The sequence below is a fragment of the Thunnus maccoyii genome, chromosome 7 (assembly GCF_910596095.1).
Source record: "Thunnus maccoyii chromosome 7, fThuMac1.1, whole genome shotgun sequence".
Classification (NCBI taxonomy): domain Eukaryota; kingdom Metazoa; phylum Chordata; class Actinopteri; order Scombriformes; family Scombridae; genus Thunnus; species Thunnus maccoyii.
Genome location: NC_056539.1, coordinates 24,569,698 through 24,581,718, shown reverse-complemented (window position 1 = coordinate 24,581,718; position 12,021 = coordinate 24,569,698). Strand labels below are relative to the sequence as shown.

The window sequence follows — 12,021 nt, the reverse complement described above, 5'->3', positions numbered from 1 at the left end:
ATTTGTGTATTAGAATATGTTGGTACGTGGTAAGTGTCAAACTAGGACTAATTGTTTGATTAAATCTTATTTTCTGAATAAGAAAATGAGATTAGATTAATATTTTAATCAAATGAAAATCTAGAAATTAGATTAATAAACCAAGACCTAAAATTTACATTTGGCGAATGCATTTACTGTTGATTTATTTCCCAATGAGAGTCCAAAAATGACACATGCTGTTGGCGCCATCTGCTGTTCACTTTAACACAGTACTCTATTCACTCACAAATACCTACCCTTTGATATACCTCTACATCTGCCCCTAACTTCTTCTTTTACAGAACAGAACAAGGACAGTAAAACATGCAGTTTGGCAATGACATCTATCAAGAAGACACACACGTTCACACAGTAAAAAAAGAAATCCAGGTAAAAATTGTGATCTTTTCATGACAGGTGCAGTATCTGCACAATCACATTAAGACTGGTTCACTGCAATACTAACCCCAGTATTAGCGATGACAGTCCCTGGTGATACAAATAAGATATAATAACTTAGCGTTAAATAGATAAGCTTGATACCTGCAATGACAATGACATTTCACTTTACTGTCACATTTAAGCAAAGTGCTATACAGTTCTGGGTCCTTATCTCGGTAAAACACTCTCTCCTGAGAGTGGCGCCGTCTCCTTTGCATTTAGACAGACAGCAGTTGTTCAGAAATAGACTATGGGAAAGGATGCTCTTATTTGTGGCACATTTTATATACCTCCCAGATGGCAGAAACCTTTGCAAAGTAAGCTTGTTTATTTCAAAAGCAGCAAATGCAACAGGAAAGGAAACTCTACATTTCCATTCTAAACTCATCTATCTCTCTCATTCTCCTCTCTTCCATCCTTTACCTTGCACCACCCCCCACCCACCTTTACATCCACCTACCCACATACATCCTCCACCAGCCTCCCTCTGACCTATTTTCTCTCCACCTTTGCTCATGCCTTTCACCTGTGGAGGGCAGTATTGCCCTCATCTGGCTATTTTTCGGTTAAGTCTCTTGGCATCTGTTTGCAGGTCTACAACAGTTTTTACCATCAGCAAAAATCAAAAGACAAATTAAAATGGGTCATCACTCTGCTATTGTATGAATACGGTTAAGAAAGGAAAGCTGCATTTAGCAGCAAACTGCAGTTATTATCTGGCAAGTAAAAAACCACTGGGAGTGGAGGGTGAGGTATGGTGATGCCAGTTCAGGTCCCTGAATTGCTTATCATTTATCAAATGTGTTCTAGTTCCATCTTCAATTTCCCCAAAATAGCAACCTTGCACAAACTGTGCTCCTCGCTTTGCACTAGCAACAGCTAGTGCTGAACTATTGTGATGATTAACTGATTAGACAATCAACAACAACAAAAAAAAGGAAATTACAATACCCGATTAATTATTTGTCAAATGAAAAGACCAAACATTTACAGATACAAATTTACAAATGTGAAGATTTGTTGCTTTTCTCTGTTGCATTTCATGGTTAATAGTAACTATATTTGGGTTTTTTGACTGTTGGTCAGACAAAATAAGAAATCTGGAGACATCAATTTAGGCTCTAGGGATGTAAGATGTATTTAAAGATAAACACTAAACAATTTAACAAAAAATACTGAAGGATTAATCAACAGTCAAAAACACATTTGCAGCCGCAGTCGTAACACCGCCCAATCCTTGTTGGTGATTAGCTAATGGCTCATCAGACAGACAGGCAGGCTGGACAAGACAAAGTTAAACAAAAGGGAGAGTGATACTGCATAGTATCACAATATAAAAAGTTCTGCCTGGATGCAGGACTTGCATCACCATTTTAATTTCAAAAAGCCCCATGATTCAGAAATATATAAAAAGAACCTGAAACCAATCCAATGAGGTCTTATCTTTTGCCACATTTATCAAGCTGAGCAGGATGATGACCCTTATTCAGTGCTACAGGAATAGGGAAAACCCATTGGCACATGACTACACACTGATGTGAACCAAGCCAACAAGAAGTGATAAGGCTGGCAGTTCTCCTATCAAATCATCAAGTTAACCGGCAGCAGACACTAACATTACTCAATTAGCAGTGATATGTATGAATTCATTTTCATACTATATTTTGTCACTTTTTACTAAAATAATCTATGGCACATAAATGGCTTCAATTTAACAAGAATGCCTTGCATTTATGATGACTCAACATTATGTTTTAACCTAGTTTCAGAGGTGTGTGTCTAATCAAAATAGATGTAGGCTATTAATGTCATTACTTTGAATTTCATGAGAAAGGTTTTTTCTTGATGCCATATTGTTTTAAATGTGAACCGCAGGCACCCTTACATGTGACACACCTCTCACGTATTACCTTGGTGGAGTTCTCTAAACTTAGCTTGAGGTATGTCAACACAGGACAGGTTTTTTTTTTTGTTTTTTTTTCAAATACGATGCCTGTAAGTGAACGTCATCTCTATACTAAAACTTCCCTGGGCTCATGTTGTAACTGTCACGTATCATGTCCCGAGGCCTTGTGCCATTTCCTGCACACTGCTGAAGCAACATCACAGCAATCCTCCACCCCGCTCCATCTTCTCCCACCCCCAAAGTGCCCTGATGAGGGATGATGATTAGGCAGCAGTCATTAAATGTACACAGACAAACACCCACCCACCGATTAGGCAGCATAGAGTGCAGTCAAACCAAAACAACATTCCACTCTGCGGCAGGGGAAGGCATGCAGGGCGATAAGGCGTGGTGATGGCAGGGTGCCATGTCGAGTGCCTACGTGCCATCCAGCCACTCATGATGCTCTCTGTCTGTTAGTGCTGCCAGCCAGACATACTGTTCTCTGTCATTACCCCACTTGCTGCCCTGCCCAGGGGGGGCAGACACACACACACATACACACTACATCAAGCAGCAAGGTTTTCTGTGTAATTAGCACCCACTTTCTAATTACTTGATGATGCTGAGGAGTCTGTCAGCTCATAGGTGGATTTGATTTGTTTAGTCTGATGCCACTGGGGGGGGGTATTATTTTGATTCTTAGCTTGATTTTCTTATAGTGAAACATGGGAGTAAGCTTGGTATGACACTGTTCTCAGAGACAAATAAGCCATGTTTTCTTTCAAATTCCAGATGAGGGTATCAACCAGTCAGTGCTCTGTTAATTAGCTAGTTAGCATGTATTGTGCTTAATATACAGTACCACTCAAAAGTTTGGACTCACCTTCCCATTCACTTGAACAAGAAAGTGTGTCCAAACTTTTGACTGATACTGTAGCTGGCCACTTCGGAAGATTTTCAGTCGGATTACCTACATCTCTTATATTATTGTCTCAACTTGAGACTTGTAACATAAAATAACAGTTTGGAATGACTACATTTCCCACTGCCTCGCTGCATTGTAGCACCAGTTCAATAAACACTGACAGCCAGGATGATTTTCTGACCCCAAACTTCACCCAGAGTTAACCCATTGTAACAAGCCCCCTCTGAAACCCCAGTCCTCCCCTGTAGCCTCAGAACATAGATGGAAAAGATGAGCTCATCCCTCTAATACTGTGCCGGTCTGGTCTGTGGTCTCCCCAATGGTCTCCAGGATGTCAACACTGGTCCGATATGTCCCTCGTACTCACACCAATTACCATTTCCACACAAGGCCCAAGCCTAAATAAACAGAGCCCAAACTTGCTATACAATCAGCTTATATCTATAAACAGTGGAGCAGTTTAAATTAGGCCACTCCCAAGAGTACCGGTCTTTGCTTAGACAGCCAGGCTGAGATGACAGAATGGAGCCAGATGAACTCACTGCAGGGATTTTCAAATGAGTATTTTAAAGACAACAGGAATAGCAAAGGCATGAGTTTTATACTCTGTAACAGCTTCTAGATATCACTTCCATTTCGGAGTTCTGTTTAACAGGAAAATAACCCCCCCATAAAGAAGATATTGCCAACTGAAAGGCTCCTTGACCTCAAGTTAAGGTGGGAACAGGAAATCTCACAAAGTTGTGTCTGACAACTCACAAAGAAAAATCCCATTGCCCATAGCTGAATTAGATTTGGAAAAAAGGAAGAACTTGCCTACGCTTGCTCATTGCTCACTCCAGTTTGGCTGGACACCCACGAGAATGTTGCTAATATAGGTTATGTGTGTGTGTGTGTGCGTGTGTGTGTGTGCTATGACGTGCTGGTAGAAGCCTGGACAGGCCTCCCAATGACGCATTTAATACTGTACCCATAATTCATGATGCCTCTTAAAATAGGAGTGTAGATTTTTAAGATCTGCTCTATCTGACAGCATTTCAAAGTAGTGAGGACAATGAACCTGCCTCTGACATATTACAGGAGGTCATGAGACAGACTCAAAGTCTTCATGGAAAAAGGTAAATGTGTCATGACATAGTAAGGTTCACAACATTTAATGGTAAGGTTAAAAAAATGTAACATGGGACTATTCTTAAACTTTATAGGCCTCATAGCTCAACTAGGATATATACAACCCACAGATTCACCACACTTCCTGAGTCAGGATGGTAGAGGATCAGTAACACAGCAGAAAACTTCTACTACAGTGCAAAGTATGTGCGTATAAGTGTGTTTTTGCATGTGTCTAATGGGTTGAAGTGAATGGGTAATCCTGGCAGTAGTCACCCATTCTTTTAGTAGATTTCAGCTCCATTTTTACTGTAATTTCATTACATGGATAAGACAGAGTAGCTCCCTAAAGCAGGGCTCTTATAATTTGTCTCTGTTAGAGAAGACATGCAAGTACTCAAGGGCTCAGCCCCAATAGTAGATGCTGTGGCATTGTAGATACCACTTCTGTCTAATAGTTCTGCCCAATCAGAGCTGCAACTAATGATTATTTTCATTATTCATGATTTTTCTTTTTTTATTTAATTGATTAATAATGTGATCTAAAAAAAGTCCAATTAATGACCATCAAAAATTCTCAGAGCCCAAGGTGTCCTCTACAAAGTATTTCTTTTGTCAGGACAATAGTCTGAAAACTCAGAGGCTTCCTATGGCATCAATTCTTCCTACTTCTTTCCCTAAAATGAAGGAACTGTTGCTGCGCCTATGGCACTCAGCTGATGCCAGAAGCCTTTTTGAATTACTTGTTTACTTTTTAGTTTTCCTTTTCTCCTGTTGAGCGGCTCATATCAGCCAATGTATCTGTGGGCCAGATTCCACTGTGAACTCCCTGCCATTCTGGTCTGCAGTGTGTTGAGGTGCACCAAGAGGTGTCCTGTGGACCCTCTTGGGAGTGTGTATGTAGAGCACTCCCACACACACACACACACACACATACATACACACACACAAAAAATTGAAGCTGACACATCAAAGGCCTTTCCACGATGCCGGAGACCTCTTTACCAGAATACAGCAGAAGATTATATGCAAACATCAAAACACACACACTTCAAAATATACAAAATTCCATGTGCATGTGCATACACATACATACAAGAGCACATCTACCCAGAAGGCACAGCATGCCTTGTTCTTTCTTACTCATCACTGACTTGTTTCATATCAACTCCTAAGTGTCAAAGAATAAAGCATATGTTCCTCTCTTGTCTTCACAGAAAGCCTAGATTCAACCCGACACACAGACACACCCACACACAGCTCACTTTAATCCCTCACACACACTTCCAGTAAACTCTGCCTTAAAATAAGCACAGGGCAAACATTGCAGCAACATCCGTGATGCTCACAGATGGACTAATGAACTACACATCCTTGATGCATCACTGGAAATACACTGGAAAATGCGTTCTTTTTCTGAACCACACCTGCTTCGATGTGAACATTTAAAACACAACAACACCACCACCAATAAACCTTAATATGAATTAGCTGACATAAGGCCATATAATCAAGCACCCCATAAATTGACTTTAAAATTAAAAACAATAGGGGAACAGGATGAAAGTTCACTGCTTATAAACACTGACTGACTGAGCAGATAACTGGCAGACTGGTTTCCAGTGCAGTGTGACGTCTTGGCTGAGAAAGCTTTTTATAATCTTTAATACAATTAGAGCATTCCACATGCATGTTTTTATCTTTAATGGCACTTCAGAAATTGAAAGATGATTTATAAGACAACTGATGGGTTGGTTGGCCGTATATTTGGGGTTTTCCCGAGCATGCAGACAGGCCCAAATGACTATTACTCTGAGGAAATAGTTGGCTCCTCCAGACAAATACATAAGGCTTCCCCCAAGAACAATCTGTGACAAACACAGCATGAATGACTCACCCTTTCTCCAACAGAAACAACACTTTCTGTATTTAACCACGCTCGTTGTCTGAGGATATATTCTTATTTCTATATTTACTTCTATTTCCTCAAATATTCAGAGAGATTTGGGGCACAGGGAGATAATACACAAAACTATCACACTCAATGCCTTGCTGAAAGTCACTGACAAATGATGATATTGTTTATGTCAGAGATGCTCATTTTCTATACCTGCACACCCTTTTTCTAAGTATGTTAATAATCCATTTGTGAATAACAAAATTAAATGAATTACCTTTGTAAAACTTTCACTTATTCAACTTTTAATCAAACTATTTTAAATTTCACATCATGACTGTTTTTTACTGAGTAAATCTGGGAAAGCAGATTCCCAAAGAAGAACCAAATAGTCACATTCTGCTATTTAGGGTCTAAACAGGACTGTGTTGCCTCCAACTGAGGTGCATGCCTCTCTCTCACTACATTTAGGCAAAATAACAGCTGAATATGTTTTACAGTATTCATAGAAATAAGTGTTAAATGTATTGCAAAAACTGAAGTCAAGAGTGGAATACCTTCTTGGCATTGCATTAAAACTTTTTGAGCACCTGAGGCTCTGCCATTTGGAAAAATTTTAAATCCTTTTTCTCCAAATTGTCCGCTGGGCTCTAATATAATATAGGGGCATAGTATTGTTTTCATGGGCTGAGCCACGAGAATCCATTGCCTGATAATACTACATTTGAGAGTTTTCACAGCTCAACACAGGAAACGAGGTCAGAAACTGTCCAAGGTAAAATTCCAAGGCAAAGTCCACCCAAAACTGAAACCTCATTCTTCACTCATCACGTTCATGTCTGGCAACTCCTTCTCTCCCCCACAGCTTTTCCCACACTAATCTCTACTTCAACTCACTCCATCTAAACTCTCACATGTGCAATAGGCCTCTGGAATGTTAACCCAACGTGATTCCCCCAAGCACAGACTACATCTAACATATGCACTGAGACATAGAAATCTGCCAAATGTGCTCTGCCATTATCTTCATTTCTAATGACTAATTTTGATTTGTTTGAATAACTATGAAGCTGTATCAATAAGTAGGCCTATATCTGACTTAATAATTACTATCAACACATACAGATGAGTGATTCATTAACCAAACATAAAGTGTCTTAGTAAGGTGTTGGGCTGCCATGTGCTGCCAGAGCAGCTTCAGTGTGCCTTAGCATTGATTCTACAAGTCTCTGGAACTCTTCTGGAAGGAAGAACACCATTCTTCCAAAAGATATTCCCTTATTTGGCATTTTGATGATGGGGGTGGAGAGCACTATCTAACAAGTTGGTCAAAAATTTCCCATAGGTGTTCAACTGGGTTGAGATCTGGTGACTACGAAGGCCACATCATTTTCATACTCATCAAACCATTCAGTGACCCCTTGTGCCCTGTGAATTGGGGCATTGTCATCCTGGATAGAAATGTTTCATCATAGGATAATGGTGATCACTCAGAACAACTTTGTATTGATTTGCAGTGACCCTTCCCTCTAAGGGGACAAGTGGACCCAAACCATGGCAGCACAATGCACCCCACAGCATAACAGAGCCGCTGGATCTCCTCACTGTAGGGGTCAAGCATTCAGGACTGTCCCGGTTTTTCCTTTAATTTGGAGACAGACTAACAAATTGCTCGTTTTCACAGGTAATTTGTTAGTCTGTCCCTCCCACCGCAGGAAATAATTGATTAATCCTGGAAGGCTATTGATGTAGCACTTTTCTCCTTATGAAAATAACATGGCGATTATTCGACCAATGAGAATTTGGACTGACGAGAGGATATCGACCAACTAATCAACCAGTTGACCAGGAGACTACAGCCCTAGTGTAAACATAACTATAGGTTGTTATTGCTGGGTGAATTTTAGACCTATACTGTCATTTTCGTTGTGAGGATAGGCCGCAAGAACCGGGTACCTGTTAAAAAATTTGAATTTCAGTTCTGCTCATCGGATCCCAAGCACGATAACCCATTATTATTGCAAACAAGGCTACATATCTGCAAGGATGTGGCTATCTGCCAGGACCTGTCTACATCATGCATAAACGCAACAGCATGTCAATTTGTTTAGATACGAGTATGCATTGCTAACAACACAACAGTGGTGAAAGATGGACAGCGGTAAACACTCAAAAGTGTGGCTTCACTTTGTTAAAGGAAATGACAAGGCGAAGTGCAATGCATGTGGGAAGCTAATTAGCTGTAAGTCAGGTTGCATATCAAATGCGCCCAGACATTTAAGGCAGCATGGCATCGATGGCAATGCTTTATAGAACGACAAAACTTGAGGTGGTTGAGCATCTGAATCTGTCCTACAATAGGAACCCTACTGCTACCTTTTTCAGTCATTTTTTACAGAAGTGTGCAAATGGCATCCACAAGAAAATGTATGTACTGACTGTGGATCATATGTTTTTATTGTATGTATTTACTCCAAACAATACAATAAAATCAAAATCAATCATTTACAATAAAAGTCAAAGTAAACACTTAAAAGAATAGAGATATTTTTGTTAACTAAACATTTGACCTCTTTTTCTTTTTTACTGTATTGGAATTGACACTAGGAATCGATAAGCAGAATCAGAATTGATTATCAATAAACTTTAAAGGATACCCCACCCTACCAAAAAGTGTACATGCTGAAAATGACTCATACCCTATATATGTAATATCGTTCAACATACTTTTGTGTGAATTAACAGTAGTATGTATCTTTTCAGATGCAGTGAGCTGCAATTATCACATCACTTGCTGAGAGCCTCCTTGACGGTTGGAGACGCGTAACCCTGGTAACCCGTGCCAACCATAAAGACTGAACTAATTTAAGAAATATATTATGCCTAGCAAAGTGAAACCTCATATTAGGCTTACACTTAAATTGAAGTGTTATTGACATTACAACAGAGCTGCCTTGGTCCCTGGCCGCCATTGTCTGTTATGTTTTGTTGTTGTCGTCAGTATTGTATTGCATTGTGGGATATTTATACTGGCGTAGTGTCCAGTGCTTGCATACTATAATAATATTCCCATAAATAGAAATCAATTCATGTGCTATTGGTTTTACACCAAGGTTTCAGACATACCAAAAAATTTGTTTTAGTACACTAAATAGCGTGTTAGTATAGAATACTAACACTAACATTTCGGATACAGCCACAGACTGCAGTAATCAGGCTGTGGCTACTCCTAGCCAAAGCCTCCACAGGTACAGGATGGAAGTGATGGAACGAGAGACAGACCCAGAACTCAGGCGTGGGCGCATGTGAGTCATCACATGCAACAACACCTGCTCAATTTAACTAAAAAAATTAACAAACCAAAATATTTAGCAAACTGACTGGAGGGAAATACTGTCACATGCTCATTGCATACAGTCTGGCCTCTGATATTCTGAATCAACTCTCCCCAGGCATCTACGCTGCAGCTCTTACGAAACATACTCAACGTAATTAATCAAACTGATTATTAATGTCCCAAACAAGCTGTAATTATTTTTCAGTTGTGCCAGACCCTTTGATGCAGTGAGTTTGGCCAATCAACTTGAATGAATCGACTTGACGCAAAAACATAATTACTCAACCGCTGCAGAGGACAAAAGCCGATCACTCTTGTCCCCCCTTCTCCTGTCTCTATGGTGTACTCAAGCTTCAAATGTTCTAGTCCTCTCATGTGTTCGATCGCCACACTTTGATAAATTTGACTAGCTGCTCGAATGTTTCCATTGGGTTTTTACTATTGTCAGGGATTACATAATTTCAAGGCCTCCATGTCAGGATCCAACTGTCAACATTACAGCTGCTTTCATCTCCATAGACACTCCCTTAATTGATCAGACACCAATGTTGTACATTTGGAATTCATGATTAAAAAGATTTTAAATAATGACCTGTGTTCACACTGCAAGCAATGTCCACAACGACTAGTAAACCTGTATTTTATGCTCATGTAAATTTCAGGAGGACATGTTGCACATGTATGGATTATCAAAAAGCCACAGCAATATTTTCGCCAGTCAGTGTCCATTAACCAGCAAACACATTTCTGGTCCTGATCATTTCTTGAGCAATAGTACAGTTAGTAAAAGAATGCCAGTTTACTGTTACATTTCCAGGATGTGGATGTAAGTAAGTTGTTAAACACAGGGTCTCCATGGTTACGGGAACATCACAAAACTCAAAAAATAAACAGGCCAGCTCTGGGGGAATCATTCACTATAACTGAATTTCTGGAAAATGATTTCATTCACCATCATAAATTTCTAGCTATGACATCATTTAGCACAAAAGACTGAACTCACTTTCAATTTCAATGTTCAGATGTGCTCAAATGATAAAAGCTGGCAAACTATTGTGAATTACAAGTTTTTAGCTGGATAAAAACATGTACTTGAGCCAAGTTACACCTGTTTCATGTTATAATGCCTTGTTTAAGCCAAAAGTTCAGAGTTTCACCATTAAATTAATCAAGGCAAAGCATGGTTCAGCACTTAAAATACAATGTGGTGAAATTATACGCTGTTTACAATTTAAAGTTTTTATATAGTGTTTAACACCAGTCCGCTCCTCCATTTAACAGTTAAAACTGTTGCACTGATGTTAACACCTGTGAATTGTGTTCACACTGCAAGCAACATCCACAATGAGTAACCCTGTATTTTATTGTAATGTAAATCTGAGGGGGACATGTTGCACATGTATGGATTATCATAAAGCTACAGCAATATTTTCACCAGTCAGTGTCCATTAATCAGCAAACACATTACTGGTCTTGATCATGTCTTGAGAAACATTGCAGTTAGTAAAAGAATGCCAGTTTCCTGTTACATTTCCAGGATGTAAGTAAGCTTTCCAGCACAGGGTCTTCATGGTTATGGGAACATCACAAAACTCAAAAATAAACAGGCCAGCTCTGGGGAAAGTACAATATCTACTGTGACTGAATTTCTGGAAAATGATTTCATTCCCCATCATGAGTTTCTAGCTATGACATCATTTAGCAAAAAAGACTGAACTCACTTTCAATTTCAATTTCAATGTTCAGATGTGCTCAAATTATAAAAGCTGGCAAACAGTGACTGAGCCACAATTTAGCCCTAAACTTAACCCAAGAAATATTTTCTGTTTGTTCCTCAAGTCACACTTGTGACTTCCATGCTGTTTTATGTTAAGGTGTTGACAGCAACAGTTAGTTAACATATACTTGGACATATATTTTGAGTTAAGCTAAGTTACACCTGTTTAACATTATAGCGCCTTGTTTAAGCCAAAAGTTCAGAGTTTCACCATTAAATTAATTTGAGGCAGAGCATGGTACAGCATTTAAAATGCAACGTGGTGAAATGATACAATATTTACAATTTCTATTTAGTGCTTAGCACCTGTCTGCACCTCCATTTAACTATGCTAACAGTTAAAACTGTTGCACTGATGTTTACATTTGTGACAGACAGCTGGCTAGCAGTTAACTGTTAGCCTGTTTTTCAACAAGATAAACACAACTAAAAAACAAACAAACAAAAAAAACGCTTACTCACTGCTATTTGGAAGACTTTAGTAGATTCCCCAAACGTCCTCCTGTCCAGGCAGAACAAATGATATTCTCTCCGTAGCACAATAGAGAAATATTTAACCCGTTTCCCAAATTGCTTCTCAGTCAGACAAAGATGGTCGCCGGAAGTGACATATCTCTTCACGCGC

General features: G+C 39.4%; 1 protein-coding gene across 9 annotated transcripts in view; it reads right to left on the bottom strand.

The window, feature by feature from the left end:
• Positions 1–12,021, bottom strand: part of sgip1a (SH3GL interacting endocytic adaptor 1a) — an 84,301-nt gene that overhangs the window by 71,213 nt on the left and 1,067 nt on the right. For 5 of the 9 annotated variants that reach the window (XM_042416303.1, XM_042416296.1, XM_042416300.1 and 2 more), the window contains exon 1: positions 11,859–11,999. The exons of 1 other annotated variant lie outside the window; for it this stretch is intronic. The gene's annotated coding sequence lies outside the window, so the exon portion shown is untranslated. Of the gene's footprint in view, positions 1–11,858; positions 12,001–12,021 lie in introns of those variants that run through there. 3 more of the 9 variants (XM_042416302.1, XM_042416304.1, XM_042416299.1) reach the window with 2 other exon arrangements.